Raw genomic sequence first — 16320 nt, 5'->3', positions numbered from 1 at the left:
CACGAGGTCTTCCTCACTGGGATTCATGTCCTCCTCCTCCTCTCTAGGGTCGGCCACACCAAGTAAGGTTATGGCCTTGCATTCTCTTTTTGGATTCTCTTCTGTATTGCTTGGAAGAGTACTAGGAGGAGTTTCAGTGACTCTTTTACTCAGCTGGCCCACTTGTGCCTCCAAATTTCTAATGGAGGACCTTATTTCATTCATGAAACTTAGAGTGGCCTTAGATAGATCAGAGACTATGTTTGCTAAGTTAGAGGGGCTCTACTCAGAATTCTCTGTCTATTGCTGAGAGGATGATGGAAAAGGCTTGCTATTGCTTAACCTGTTTCTTCCACTATTATTAAAGCCTTGTTGAGGCTTTTGTTGATCCTTCCATGAGAAATTTGGATGATTTCTTCATGAGAGATTATAGGTGTTTCCATAGGCTTCACCCATGTAATTCACCTCTGCCATTGCAGGGTTCTCAGGATCATAAGCTTCTCCTTCAGAAGATGCTTCTTTAGTACTGTTGAATGCATTTTGCAAACCATTCAGGCATTGAGAAATCATATTGACTTGCTGAGTCAACATTTTGTTCTGAGCCAATATGGCATTCAGAGCATCAATTTCAAGAACTACCTTCTTCTGAGGCGTTCCATTATTCACAGGATTCCTCTCAGAGGTGTACATGAACTAGTTATTTGCAACCATTTCAATGAGTTCCTGAGCTTCTGCAGGCATTTTCTTCAGGTGAATAGATCCACCTGCAGAATGGTCCAATGACATCTTAGACAATTCAGACAGACCATCATAGAATATATCCAAGATGGTCCATTCTGAAAGCATGTCAGAAGGACACTTTTTGGTCAGTTTCTTGTATCTTTCCCAAGCTTCATAAAGGGATTCACCTTCTTTCTGCCTGAAGGTTTGAACATCCACTCTAAGCTTGCTTAGCTTTTGAGGAGGAAAGACATGGCTAAAAAAGCCGTGACCAGCTTATCCCAAGAGTTCAGGCTATCTCTAGGTTGAGAGTCCAACCATATTCTAGCTCTGTCTCTTACAGCAAAAGGGAAAAGCATAAGCTTGTAGACCTCGGGATCAACTCCATTGGTCTTAACAGTATCACAGATCTGCAAGAATTCAGTTAAGAACTGAAAGGATCTTCTGATGAAAGTCCATGAAACTTACAATTCTGTTGCATTAGAGAAACTAATTGAGGCTTAAGCTCAAAATTGTTTGTTCCAATGGCAGGAATTGAGATGCTTCTTCCATGGAAGTTGGAATTTGGTGCAGTAAAGTCACCAAGCACCTTCTTGTATTATTGTTGTTGGGTTCGGCTGCCATATCCTTTTCCTGTTCGAAAATTTCAGTTAGGTTCTCTTCAGAGTATTGTGCTTTAGCTGCTCTTAGCTTCCTTTTCAAGGTCCTTACAGGTTCAGGATCAGCTTCAACAAGAATGCCTTTTTCCTTGTTCCTGCTCATATGAGAGAGAAGAAAACGAAGAAAGTATGAAATCCTCCATGTCACAGTATATAGATTCCTTTATGTGAGTAGAAGAGAAGAAGAATAAGAATGAGGAAAGAAAGAGAAAAATTCGAACTCAGAGAGAGGGAGAGGGTTCGAATTTTTGATGAGTGGAGAGAATTTGAATTTTAATTTTAAGAAAAGAAAATTATTTTTGTTTTTATTTTAATTTAAAGTTAAAATTCGAATTTATAGAAAGGAATAAAATTAAAATTTAAAACAATTAGTTAAATAAAAAGATTTTTGAAAAAGAGGAAGGTGATTTTTGAAAATTAGAGAGAGAAAAGTAGTTAAGGTGGTTTTGAAAAAGATAAGAAATGGTAAAACAAACAAAAAGTCAATTAGTTAATTGAAAAATATTTGAAAATCAATTTTGAAAAGATAAGAAGTTAGAAAAGATTTTTTAAATCAAATTTATAAAAAAAGATATGATTGAAAAAGATTTGATTGAAAAAGATATGATTTGAAAAAGATATGATTAAAAAGATATGATTGAAATTTATTTTGAAAAAGATTTTGAAAGGAAGTTAAAAAGATTTGATTTTAAAATTAAAATTAATGACTTGACTCACAAGAAATCAAAAGATATGATTCTAAAATTTAAAGTTTGAATCTTTCTTAACAAGAAAGTAACAAGCTTGAAATTTTTGAATCAAAACATTAATTGTTAGCATTAATTTCGAAAAATATGAGGTAAAAATAGGAAAAAGATTTTGAAAAGTTTTGAAAAATATTTTTGAAGATTTTCGAAAAACAAAGGAAAAAAATTGAAAAGATTTGATTTTGAAAAGATAAATTTTTGAAATTGAAATCTTGACTTGACTAACAAGAAACAACTTATTTTAAAATTTTTTGACTAAGTCAACCCAAAGATTTCAAAGTTTATGAGTGAAATAAGGAAAAGATATTTTTTGATTTTTTTTAATTTAATGACGAAAGAGAAAAACCACAAAATGACTCAACACATAAAAATTTTGGATTAAAACAAATGATGCATGCAAGAACACTATGAATGTCAAGATGAACACTAAGAACACTTTGAAGATCATAATGAACATCAAGATTTTATTTTTGAAAATTTTCAAGAAAAGAAACACATGCAAGACACCAAACTTAGAAATTTTTAATGTTTGGACACTAACAAACTAAAAATGCATATGGAAAATAACAGAAGACACAAAACAAGAAAATATGAAGATCAAACAAGGAGACTCATTAAGAACAACTTGAAGATCATGAAGAATGCAATGCATGAATTTTCGAAAAATTTTTTGAGAAAAATAAAAATATGCAATTGACACCAAACTTAAAAATTGACTCTAGACTCAAACAAGAAACACAAAATATTTTTTGCTTTATGGTTTTATAATTTTTTTGTATTTTTTTTCGAAAATTATTTTGAAAAGAACGAAAGAGAAGAAAAAATCTTGAAATATTTTTAAAAACTTTTTGAAAATAAAATAAAGGTTGAAAAAAGAAGAAAATTACCTAATCTGAGTAACAAGATGAACCGTCAGTTGTCCAAACTCGAACAATCCCCGGCAAAGGCGCCAAAAACATGGTGCACGAAATTGTGATCTCAATGGAGCTAACAACTTGGTACGCACAATTGTAATCTCAACTCTTTTTTACAACTTCGCACAACTAACCAGCAAGTGCACTGGGTTGTCCAAGTAATAAACCTTACGTGAGTAAGGTTCGATCCCACGGAGATTGTCGGCTTGAAGTAAGCTATGGTCATCTTGTAAATCTCAGTCAGGCGGATTCAAATGGTTATGGAGTTTTAATAATTAAAAGATAAATAAACATAAAATAAGGATAGAGATACTTATGTAATTCATTGGTGGGAATTTCAGATAAGCGTCTGGAGATGCGTTGTTCCTTTTGAATTTCAGCTATCCTATTGCTTTTATCCAATCCTTCATACTCCTTTATATGGCAAGCTGTATGTTGGGTGTCACCATTGTCAATGGCTACTTCCCGTTCTCTCACTGAAAGTGGTCTTCTATGGTTTCTGTACGACTAATCAACTGTCGGATTTCTCGTCTCGGATGAAAAATACCATGCACAGATATCGTATGGCTAATCAGCTGTTGGTTCTCGATCGTGTAGGAATAGGATTTACTATCCTTTTGCGTCTGTCACTATGCCCCACAGTCGCGAGTTTGAAGCTCGTCACAGTCATCCCTTCCCAGATCCTACTCGGAATACCACATACAAGGTTTAGACTTTCCGGATCTCAAGAATGCTGCCAATTGATTCTAGCCTATACCACAAAGGTTCTAATCTCGAATTCAGATGCCCCATTGTCAGAGGGGAGTCGATGTGAATCATTGATTAGAAACCAAAGAGATATACATTCAAGCTTGTTTTCATGTAGAACAGAAGTGGTTGTCAATCACACGTTCATAAGTGAGAATGGTGATGAGTGTTATATAATCATCACATCCATCATGTTCTTGTGTGCGAATGAATATCTTAGAATAAGAATATGCATGAATTGAATAGAAGAACAATAGTACTTTGCATTAATACTCGAGGAATAGCAGAGCTCCACACCTTAATCTATGGTGTTTAGAAACTCCACCGTTGAAAATACATAAGTGATGATGGTCCTGGCATGTCCGTGAGGCCAGCCTCTCCAAAACGTGATCAAGAGATCAAAAGTTGATCAAAAGATCCCTGCATCCAAGATGTCTAATACAATAGTAAAAAGTTCTATTTATATTAAACTAGTTACTAGGGTTACAGAAACAAGTAAATGATGCAGAAATTCACTTCCGGGCCCACTTGGTGTGTGTTTGGGCTGAACATTGAAGCTTTCATGTGTAGAGACTTTTCTTGGAGTTAAACGCCAGTTTGTAACTTGTTCCTGACGTTTGACTCTAGCTTGCAACTTGTTTCTAGAGTTTAACGCCAGAATAGAGCAGAAAGCTGGCGTTGAACGCCAGTTTGCGTCATCTAACCTTGAGCAAAGTATGAACTATTATATATTTCTGGAAAGCCCTGAATGTCTACTTTCCAACGCAACTAAGAGCGCGCTATTTAAGTTTTTGTAGCTCCAAAAGATCCATTTCGAGTACAGGGAGGTCAGAATCCAGCAGCATCTGCAGTCCTTCTTCAGCCGCTGAATTAGATTTTTTCTCAGGTCCCTCAATTTTAGCCAGAAAATACCCGAAATCACAAAAAAAAATACAAACTCATAGTAAAATCCAGAAATGTGAATTTTTCTTAAAAGATAATAAAAATATACTAAAAAGTAGCTAGATCCTACTAAAAACTACCTAAAAATAATGCCAAAGAGTGTATAAATTATCCGCTCATCAGTAACTCAATTCATTCATTGATTATATCTACAAGAGAATGGAAAGAGGTTACCATGGTGGGGTGTCTCCCACCTAACACTTTTAGTTTAAGTCCTTAAGTTGGACAATTGGAAGGCTCCTTGTCAAGGTGGTTTATGCTTGCACTCATCCTTGAACCTCCAAGGATGCTTGCTCCTCAAACGGTTGTCAGAATTTTCAACCAACTTCACCAAGCTTGGGTGAAGTTCTTTCCAAGACATGAGCTCCCAAAATTGGTCTTCATGTTGTGATTTAGGATCCCATATCTTATTTTCACACCCATCTTCTAATTGATCATCATTGTTCTATTCGGGTGGTAGGCATGTAGAATTCTCATTAGAGCACCAATTCTCCTCCTAGACCTATACAGCTTAGCACTCTTCCAACCATGGAACCTATGCCTTGAGGGTTCAACCTTAATGAGCCTAACATTATTTTTCCAACTACTACACAATTATCTCTTACTCTTAACTCCACAAAAAGCTCTAAGTTGCCCATCCGTCTCAAGCAAACCATATTCAAGTGAGAAAGCAAAGCTTAAGGATAAGAATTTTACCCACTTGAATGTTATGTTGGATGGTAGCTTAGGAAGGGATGTCTCCAATGGTCTTATAAGTTCCACTCCTTTATACTCTTCTTTGATTACTTCCACCTCATAGCAAGCTTCTTCAATTTCAATTCCTTGTTCACCAACTCCTTCTATACATCCCTTATTGCTCAAGCCATGTGTCAGAAGTTGTGCACGATCCTTCTTGTCATTAAATTTGTAACACAATGAGGGAGGTTCATCAATTCCCAAAGACACATTGGTTGGTGTAGAATTATCTTCAATGGTGGAGCTTGCTTCTTGCTCAACCTCTTCCTCTTGGAAGCTTCTTTCTAATTCAATCTCTTCTTCATTGTTTATCAAGGGTATGAGAGATGAGGTATCTTCTTTTTTAATCTCTATGTCAAGCCCAATGGGAGAGGATTCAGCTGTAGATAGAAACTCATCAATGATTGAATCCATCTCTTAATTAACCTCTTCAAAGTCTTCAACCATGATATGCCTTGGAGTTTGTACACCCTCATCAACATCAATATCAAGTTTTTTGGAAGAGGGTTCTCTAGTTCTACATTCCCATGGACTTTCAACATCTCCTAGGTCTTCAACCACTTCTTCCGGCTCGATTGTCTTAACTTCCTCCCCTTGTGACAATTCTTGCTTCAACTCCTCTTCTCCATGTTGAAGCTCCAAATTCACTCCTTCACTATGCTCCTTGATTGCTTCTCCACATTCAACAATCAGAGTTCTTTGATCGTATATGCTTAGACGAGAGGAGACCATATTGCTAACGGCTTCTGCCATGGTAGCAATCACGACTTCTAGATTCTTCAACTCCTTTTGTGTCTCCTCTTGCCTTTGGATATAAGAGCTAATATCTCTTTGTTGTTCTAGCATGAAGGCATGGAGAGATTCATCTATTGGAGGTGGTGTGGGAAGAGAGGGTTCATTATTTGGGAGAAAGGGCTCATAATAGAAAGGTAGTTCATCTTGGTAAGAGTATGAAGATGGTGTATATGGAGGTGGTTCTTGGGAGTAATTGTGTTAGAATTGTTGTGGTTCTATGTATGGTTCATATGGCTCATAAGGTGGTTTTTATGGTGGGTAAGGATGAGGGTCATATGGAGGTGTTTGGTGGTAAGGGACTTGTGAGTATGGTGATTCAAAACTATGTTGAGGAGGTGGTTCATAGGCATATGGTGATTGTGGTTGACAACCACAATGAGGGTCACCACATCCGTTAGATTGATATGCATTAGGAGTTGGATTGTACCTATAGGAAACCGGGGGAGGTTGTTGTCAAGAAGGTTTTCCATAAGCTTGAGGCTTCTCCCACCTTTGATTCCCAAATCCTTGATGCACATCCTCATTGAAGCTTCCATTCCCTACAACATAGTTTTAACCACACTCATAGCCAAAGTGAGAAGAATTCATAATGTCAAAAGAAAATAAAGCAAAATATAGTAAGAAAAAAGAGAAACAAAATTCTACAATTAGCAAATAAAGCGAAAGTTAAACTATTCACAATATTTACATATGAACAATAGCCAATAACCTAACACCATTGTAATTCCCCGGCAATGGCGCCAAAAACTTGATGTTGAGAATTGTTCATACCCTGACCGAGCTCCCCAACTCGGCGAAATCCATGAAAGGTCCGACCTCGTCCCAAAGGCCCACGCCTGAGGTCGGACCTCGGACAATAAAGCTAAGAAGGCCCATCAAAAAGAACGCAGCCCAAAAACCTAAAGGCCGAAAAGGCCTAGGGAAGGCGGTTCCGCAAAGATAGAGATAAAACTCCCAAAAGATAAGATAAGATAAGAATATCTTATCCAGGGAAGATCACGGCCAGCTACTATAAATACACTGGAACACCCAGGTATAACTCATACTCTAATTCTACTCAATATCTGCTTGGACCCATGCTAACTTAAGCATCGGAGTGTCATTGCAGGTACAACCACCAACCACTCAGCATATCAAGCTCGGGTCATCAATTCCCCCACCTCGGGCCTCTCTAAAAGACGACCGAGCTGCACGTTTCAGGTAACCCTCGGAACATTGGCGCCGTTGCCGGGGACCTGGAAGTCATCCCTCTACCATGGCGGACGACCCCTCCAACAATTACCGCGCGGCATCAGAACAAGAGGAGGAAGTTGACACCGGAGAACGACCGGACAGCCCTCTATCACCACGCACTCCAGGAGGAAACAAACAGAATCGCCCAAAGACATCACTCCCAAACAAAGATCCACAAAATCCTGAAAAAGAAAAGAGCTCGGAAATTCTAGAAGCAGTCCGGGCACAACAAAACCGACTGAAACAACTCGAAGAGGATATAAAGAAGCAAAAGGAAACTGAACAAGATCTGAGAAGGGAGGCTCGCAAGCGCAGAGAATTAGAAGAAAAACTGCGGAAAATAGAGGCCAACCTGAAAGATCGGACAGAACGCGGCCCCACCCCCGAAGACAACCATGATCCCTTCACGCAAGAGATCATGAAGGAGAAGGTACCGCGAAACTTCAAACCACCCGACATGGATCTCTACGACGGCACCACCGATCCAGGTCACCACCTCAGCAACTTCAGAAGCAGAATGTACCTAGTCGACGCCTCCGATGCGATTCGATGCAAAGCCTTCCCCACCACTCTCACCAAGTCGGCCATGAAATGGTTCGACAACCTGCCACCAAGATCAATCACCAGCTTCAAAGACCTAACCAAAAAATTCCTGATGAGGTTCTCTATTCAAAAGGACAAAACGAAACATGCCCCCAGTCTACTCGGAATCAAACAAGGTAACCAAGAAACTCTCCGAGAGTACATGGAGCGATTCAACAGAGCCTGCCTGGACATACAACACTTGCCCACTGAAGCAGCCATCATGGGACTAGCAAACGGCCTAAAAGAGGGACCGTTTAGCCAATCCCTATCCAAACGATACCCGACCTCCCTATACGAGGTGCAGGAGCGAGCAGAAAAATATATCAACATAGAGGAAACATCCCAGTTAAGAGACTCTTCTAGGAAGGAATCAACCTACCCACCCCGAGATCGAGATCGGGAACAGAGGAAAGAAACCAACTCGGACAAGCCACGGAAATACCACAGTTACACCCCCCTCCGAGTCTCCTTAGTAGACATCTACAGAGAAGTATGCCACACCGAAAAGATCCCACCACCTCGACCACTAAAACACAAGAGAGCAGGGAGAGATCGGTCCGAATACTGTGAATATCACAAGCTCTATGGTCATTCTACTAACGACTGCTACGACCTAAAAAATGTTATAGAAAAGCTAGCCAGAGAAGGAAAACTCGACAGATACATAGCAGAGAAAGGAGAAGAGACCAGGAAGAGAAGGCGAGGAGATAACGAAGATCGGGCCGAACAAACCCCGCGAACCCCTGAAAGACATGTTCACATGATAAATGGAGGCTTCGCAGGCGGAGGAACATCCAGATCCTCGCGCAAAAGACACCTCAAAGAAGTCTATCATGTCCGAGAAGACAGCCCCCTGCCCGAATTACCTACTATCTCGTTTACCCGAGAAGATGCTCAAGGGGTAATACCCGGGCACGACGATCCAATGGTAATCACCATCATCCTAGCAAACGCCAACCTACATCGAACCCTGGTTGACCAGGGAAGCTCAGCAGATATCCTGTTCAAAACGGCCTTCGACAAACTCGGACTTGAAGAAAAAGAACTAAAGGCCTATCCCACCGACTTATTTGGACTAGGGGACATCCCGGTCCGTCCCTTAGGATACATCTCGCTACATACTACCTTTGGAAAAGGCGAGCAATCTAGAACATTAAGCATCGACTACATTATAGTCGACGTCCCTTCAGCATACAATGCCCTCATTGGGCGACCAACCCTAAACAGACTAGCAGCTATAGTCTCAACCCCACACCTCTGTATGAAGTTCCCTACCACAAAAGGAATCGCTACCCTAAAAGGCGACCAAAAACTAGCACGGCGATGCTATAACGAAAGCCTGAGCCTAAAAGGGAAAGAGGTCAATACAATAGAACTCGGACGAGTTCAAGCCCGAGAAGACCTTCGGCCACAACCAGAGGGAGAAACCGAAAAAATCCAAATCGGGAACACACCTGAAAAAATAACAAACGTAGGAGCAAACCTCGAAGCAGGCCTAAAGGAGGAACTCATAACCCTCTTAAGGGAGAATTCCGACCTCTTCGCCTGGAAAGCCTCCGACATGCCAGGCATAAGCCCCGACCTGATGTGCCATAAGCTATCAGTATACCCGGGGTCCAGACCTGTCCAACAAAGACGCCGGAAGCTCGGGCCTGAGCGCATGCAAGCAATAGAAGAACAAGTACAAGCATTACTAGATGCAGGGTTCATTCGGGAAGTAAAATACCCCCTATGGCTCGCAAACGTGGTCCTGGTAAAAAAGCCCAACGGAAAATGGAGGATGTGCGTCGATTACACGGATCTCAACAAAGCCTGCCCCAAAGACCCATATCCACTACCAAACATCGACGCCTTAGTAGACGCAGCCTCAGGCTATAGATATCTCTCCTTCATGGACGCATATTCGGGATACAATCAAATCCCGATGTACGGACCCGACCAAGAAAAGACCTCGTTCATAACCCCAAGGGCAAACTACTGCTACGTAGTAATGCCCTTCGGGCTAAAGAACGCAGGGGCAACCTACCAGAGGCTAATGAACAAAGTGTTCTCAGAGCACATTGGACTACAACTAGAGGTGTACGTCGACGACATGCTGGTAAAGACACAAGAAGACGGAAACTTGCTGACCGACCTCACCAGTGTCTTCGGCACCCTCAGAAAACACAACATGAGACTCAACCCGACGAAGTGCACCTTCGCCGCAGAAGCCGGAAAATTCTTAGGCTTCATGTTGACTCAAAGGGGCATCGAAGCAAACCCGGACAAATGCCAAGCGATACTCAATATGAAGAGCCCGACGTGTGTCAAAGAAGTACAACAGCTGAATGGAAGGCTGGCCGCCCTATCAAGATTCTTGGCAGGATCAGCGATAAAATCACTACCTCTCTACTCACTCCTAAAGAAAGGGAAACCCTTCTCGTGGACCCCGGAGTGCGAAAAAGCCTTTCAAGAGTTCAAGGAATTCCTCGGGCAGCCACCAATCCTAACCCGACCTTTAAAAGGGGAAGAGCTCGCACTATACCTCTCGGTCGGACATCGAGCAGTCGCTTCAGCATTAATACGAGAAAACGACCAAGGACAGCACCCCATATACTTTGTAAGCAAGGCACTACAAGGGGCCGAATTAAACTATCAGAAAATAGAAAAATTCGCCTACGCCCTAGTGTTCACAGCTCGGAGGCTCCGTCCCTACTTTCAAGCCCACACCATCAAAGTCCTGACAAATCAACCCATGAGACGCATCCTACAAAAAACGGACCTGGCAGGACGAATACTACAATGGGCGGTGGAACTGTCCGAGTTCAACCTCCACTATGAAGCCCGGACTGCCATAAAATCTCAGTACCTAGCCGACTTCATCGCAGAATACACTGAGACCCCTGGAACCCCACTCTTATGGAACCTGTATGTCGACGGGTCCTCAAACAAAACAGGAAGCGGAGCCGGGGTTATACTCGAAAGCGACCAAGGAACACGGATAGAACTATCCCTAAAATTCGAGTTCCAAGCTTCGAACAACCAAGCCGAATACGAGGCCCTACTAGCAGGTCTAAAACTAGCCGAAGAGGTCGGGGCCCAGAGAATCACGATTTTCAGCGACTCCCAAGTCGTCACATCACAAGTAAATGGAAGCTACCAGGCCAAAGACCCCACCATGAAAAAATACCTGGACCAAACACAGGCACAACTGCGCCACTTTTCAGAGATACAGATTCAGCACATACCTCGAGAACAAAACGCCCGAGCAGACGCCCTCTCAAAACTCGCTAGCACCAAGCCCGGAGGCAACAACAGAAGTCTCCTCCAGGAAACCCTACAATCCCCCTCCATGCTAAGAGAGGAAGAAACGCTGAATATATCCAACCAACAGCAAGGATGGATGACCCCCATACTCAGCTACCTGAAGTCGGGAACTCTTCCCGCCAAAAGAAAGGAAGCTAAAAGACTCACGAAAGATGCCCAGAATTATACAATAATTCATGGCGTATTACACAGAAGAGGATTCACAAATCCCCTCCTTCGGTGCGTCCCGACCTCAGAAACAAAGAACGTCCTCGAAGAAGTCCATGGAGGCATGTGTGGGAACCATCTCGGAGCTCGGGCATTGTCCAAAAAGGTAGTCCGAGCCGGGTTCTACTGGCCGACCTTGCAGAAAGACGCGACGGAATTCGTGAAAATATGCCCCCCTGCCAAAAACACGCCAATTTCCACAAAGCACCACCAGAAGACCTTATCAGCATCACCGCACCATGGCCCTTCGCAAAATGGGGACTAGACCTACTCGGCCCATTCCCCCAAGGACCGGGGCAAGTCAAATACCTCATAGTAAGGGTCGACTACTTCACAAAATGGATCGAAGCCGAACCCTTAGCCACCATTACGGCTCAGAAAAGTCGCAAATTCCTATACAAAAACATTGTCACAAGGTTCGGAGTCCCCTACTCCATCACAACAGACAATGGAACACAGTTCACGGACACAAGTTTTCAGAACTTGGTGGCCGAACTAAAAATCAAACAGCAATTCACATCAGTCGAGCACCCACAAGCCAATGGACAAGCAGAAGCTGCAAATAAAGTCATCTTGGCAGGGTTAAAACGAAGACTCCAAGAGGCCAAAGGGGCATGGGCCGAGGAACTCCCCCAGGTACTATGGGCATATCGGACAACCCCACACTCTACAACGGGAGAATCCCCATTCCGACTAGCTTACGGGATGGAGGCAATGATTCCTATCGAAATAGATGAAGGGTCACCCAGAGTCCTCTTCTACAACGAAGAAGGCAACCCACAGGCACAAAGGGAAGAACTCGACCTCCTTCCCGAGGTCCGAGAAAGAGCCCGAATCCGAGAAGAAGCCTTAAAACGACGAACGGCCCTCAGATACAATCAGAAAGTAATAAAGTGAAGCTTCTCCATTCACGACCTGATTCTAATCCGAAATGACATCGGAACACAAAAGTCGGGAGAAGGAAAGCTAGCTGCAAATTGGAAAGGACCCTACAAGGTAACAGAAGTCTTAGGGACAGGCTACTACAAAGTATCCGACCTAGAAGGCAATGAGCTGCCCAGGGCCTGGCACGCCTGTAACCTAAGGTGTACTCTTTTTCCCTACAAGGGTTTTTTAATGAGACACCCGGTTAAAGTAAGACACCCGACCTAGTCAAAGGGTAAACACTCTGTAAATATTCTTTCTTTTTTTTAATACTAATCGAATTTCTTTATTTTCTTTTCTTCTTCCTCATGATGAAACAAATCCTGGAAAGTACCCCACCAAGGCGCATTAATTTATGCTCGGCAAAACGCAAAAAAATCATTTGCCAAGAGACCACACAAGGTCGGCAAAGATAAAAGCGACGAGGTTCAAATTAATATGAGAAGTTATAAAGTAACTCTGAAAAGGCTCAAAGGGCCAAATAAAAAGAGATTACAAAAATAACTTAAAAGGCCAACAAACGACAAGGTCGGACCCAACAAAGGGAAAGTTATAAAGTAACTCTGAAATGGCTCAAGAAAGCCAAATAAAAAGAGATTACAAAAATAACTTAAAAAAGCCGACCAAACGACAAAGTCGGACCCAACAAAAAGGAGGTACTCGGGCGCCCGAGGTCCGAGAAAAACTCGGATCCAAGAAAGAAGCCTAAAAACGGCGAGAACCAAAGTTTCGACAACGCTAGCTAAAAAGTTGTTATCCGAAAACAACTAAAAAGCACAAAGCGAAAGAACGAAATCAAAGGAAGTTTCGACAACGCTAGCTAAAAAGTTGTTATCCGAAAAAAACTAAAAAGCACAAAGCGAAAGAACGAAATCAAAGGAAGTTTCGACAACGCTAGCTAAAAAGTTGTTATCCGAAAACAACTAAAAAGCACAAGCGAAAGAACGAAATCAAAGGAAGTTTCGACAACGCTAGCTAAAAAGTTGTTATCCGAAAACAACTAAAAAGCACAAAGCGAAAGAACGAAATCATAGGAAGTTTCGACAACGCTAGCTAAAAAGTTGTTATCCGAAAACAACTAAAAAGCACAAGCGAAAGAACGAAATCAAAGGAAGTTTCGACAACGCTAGCTAAAAAGTTGTTATCCGAAAACAACTAAAAAGCACAAAAGCGGAAACAAAAAGTCAAAACGCGAACAAAAAACACCGCATAATAAAGTCACTACAAGCAGCTAAACAAGCAAAAGGTGTCCAAAGCGTTCACAAGAAACCATCCAAAAAACAAAAAGCCCACAGGCCGGGCAAAACACCAAAAAGATTACAGAGGATCAAGGTCCTTTCCAGACTCCACATCAACAGCAGGCTGCGGAGGAAACATAGATATCGGGACTGCATCAACGGCAACGTCATCCCGGTTTGAAACCTCCACACCAGATCTATCCCCGACCAAAGGTGAAGTCGGGTCCTCAACCGGAACTTTGGGGTCGGACATCGGAACCTCATCCTCAGAAGGAGCAGGAACAATCTTCCCCTCCACAACAACGTTGTCCGTACTGAATAAGCTCAGATCCAGGTCGGGAGCAAGAACCCGGACCTGAGCCTTCAAATTTTCAAACATGGCATCCATACCCTTGGCCACATGACCTTCCAGCTCGTAAAACTTGTCCTGCGCGGATTGCAACTCCTCCTTTGTCTCCACAAGCTCGACATATAACCGGGTATAGTTCTCCGTCGCCACCTTCGCCATCCCCTCAGACGTCTTCGCTGCCGCCACAGCCGCGGTAGCTTTAGTTTTCTCTTTCTCCAAAGAGGCCTCCAACTCAGTAATCCTGGCAGCCTTCAGTTGACTAATCCTATCAAGCTCGGACTGAGTCTTCTCAAGTAGAGAGCTGGTCGCCCCAAGGGGGGCTTTCTTGAACTCCCGGGCGATAGCGGCATGGAGACTAGCCATCCGGACACAGCTCCGCGCCATATACTGAAAATGATGCTCCATAGATACATCATCAGTGGAAATAAAGGTCTGAGGGAGAATATGCTGCTCAATCCAACCAAGAGCGTCAAAGTCCTTATCATTGAAACCGGCAAGCTCTTGAGAGGTCTTCTGCTTCTTGGGAGGAGGACCCGAAAACGGAGGAGGAGAAGAAGTAGCAGGCCCAGAGGTCGGAGGATCCTGACTTATAGCTCGGAACTGGGGAGTCGGAATAGTCTTCGACCGAGTCTGAACACCCACAGTAGTCTTCTGCGGAGAAGATCGGGCAGAAGCCTCCCCGGCCTCGATATTCCGAGCAGCCACGGACTTCTTCGTCCGACGAAGGAACTTCATGGAATCCGCCTGAGAAGCCATCTCTGCAAGAAATAAAGAAAAGGATTACCACAACAGAAATTCCAACAAAAATAAGCAAAACCAAAATACTAAGAAAAGACGAATCTCGAAGAGGTCGGGAACTACCTAACTCGGAACGGAGAAGGCTTGGATCTCCCAACATTTTCTTCGTGTCCAAGTGAGGTGCCCGACCCCATAAACTGCTCACCACACCCACAAAAGCCTGCTCCACCTCATCTAGACTCTCAAAGGTATACTTAGTAGACACTACATTCTCCTGCCAACAAAGAGGAAAAGAAGGCTCCCCACTCTCATCTAGAAAGAAAGGTCGGACATCTCCAGTAGCCCGGACCTTGAAATAAAAGTTCTTAAAATCGTGAAAGGACTCATCATACAGGGTACAAAATTTTCTTCCCTGGTTAGCCCTAAAAGAGACCCAAGACACCTTACCTCCACCCGACCCCGGCTTCGTCAACACAAACAAGTAGGAAAAAAGAGAAATAGAGGGAGCAACGCCCAAAAACTGACACAAAAGTTGAAACAGCTTTAAAAATGCCCAAGAATTTGGATGGAGCTGCGTAGGGGCAAGGTTACAAGACCATAACACCTCGGACTCCAGGTCGGTAAAAGGAAGTCGGACACTCAGCTTAGAGAAAAAACAATCATAAGCGTAAAAGAAGAGCTTCTCGGAACTATCTAAAGGCGGGAAGCAAACTCTCTCCTCGGAATCCGGGGCTACTAGTTCATAATCCCTCTCAGACTCTCTATCTTCACATATGCTACATTGCCTACGAAACCTAGCTAAATACTCAGAATCTACCACAGAAGGGACTCTTAGAGGAACAGGATCTACCCAACCAAGACCACTTGGAATCTTGGTCGACATCGCTTGAAGAACCTTTCGAGACATAAAATTCTTACCTACAAAGAAGAATACAACAGCAAGCAAAAATCACATAAAAGCAGACAGCGAAAACCCATTCAGCAAAGCAAGAAACAAAGATCTTTTAGAAGAAAATACAGCAACCCGGAGCAAAATACCAGAGAACAAAAAAGAGTCCCCCCCATGTACAAACAAACAAAGCAATGGCGGCGCCTCTTTTCGGGGCAACCCAGGAATAGAGAAAAAAGAAACAAACAAAGAGCCACACAAAAGAAACAGAAGCATATGTGCACAAGAAAAGAGATGGGAACAAACCTGGAAAGAACAACAAAGACGACGAGCTCCAAAGCAAAGAGAACGGAACGGCGACGCAGAGGAGACCCCGGAAAGACACGCGGAAAGATTCGGGGAAGAAGAATAAAGAAAAAGGAAGCGGTGCTCAAAAAAGGAGAATGGCGAAAACTCAGAAAAAAGGAAGGGAACAGAATAAACGAAGAAAAGGGGGAAAGGGGCAAATAAATAATGCCTTCACAGAGCCCGAACGGAAACCGAGGAGAAACGGTAAAATGCAATAAATGCAGGAACGGCCATTTTTGAATTTTGAAAAACTACTATGCCCGAGC

At 42.7% G+C, this 16320-nt stretch overlaps 1 non-coding gene across 1 annotated transcript; it reads left to right on the top strand.

The window, feature by feature from the left end:
* Positions 1-819: 819 nt before the first annotated feature.
* Positions 820-927, top strand: LOC112700427 (small nucleolar RNA R71). Its single transcript, XR_003153337.1, has one exon. It is a non-coding gene; the product is annotated as a small nucleolar RNA R71 (small nucleolar RNA).
* The last annotated feature ends 15393 nt before the right edge of the window (positions 928-16320 follow it).

This window comes from Arachis hypogaea, chromosome 6 (genome assembly GCF_003086295.3).
Source record: "Arachis hypogaea cultivar Tifrunner chromosome 6, arahy.Tifrunner.gnm2.J5K5, whole genome shotgun sequence".
NCBI classification, from domain to species: Eukaryota; Viridiplantae; Streptophyta; class Magnoliopsida; order Fabales; family Fabaceae; genus Arachis; species Arachis hypogaea.
The sequence above is the reverse complement of the archived record's forward strand: the minus strand, read 5'-3'. Positions and strand labels throughout refer to the sequence as shown.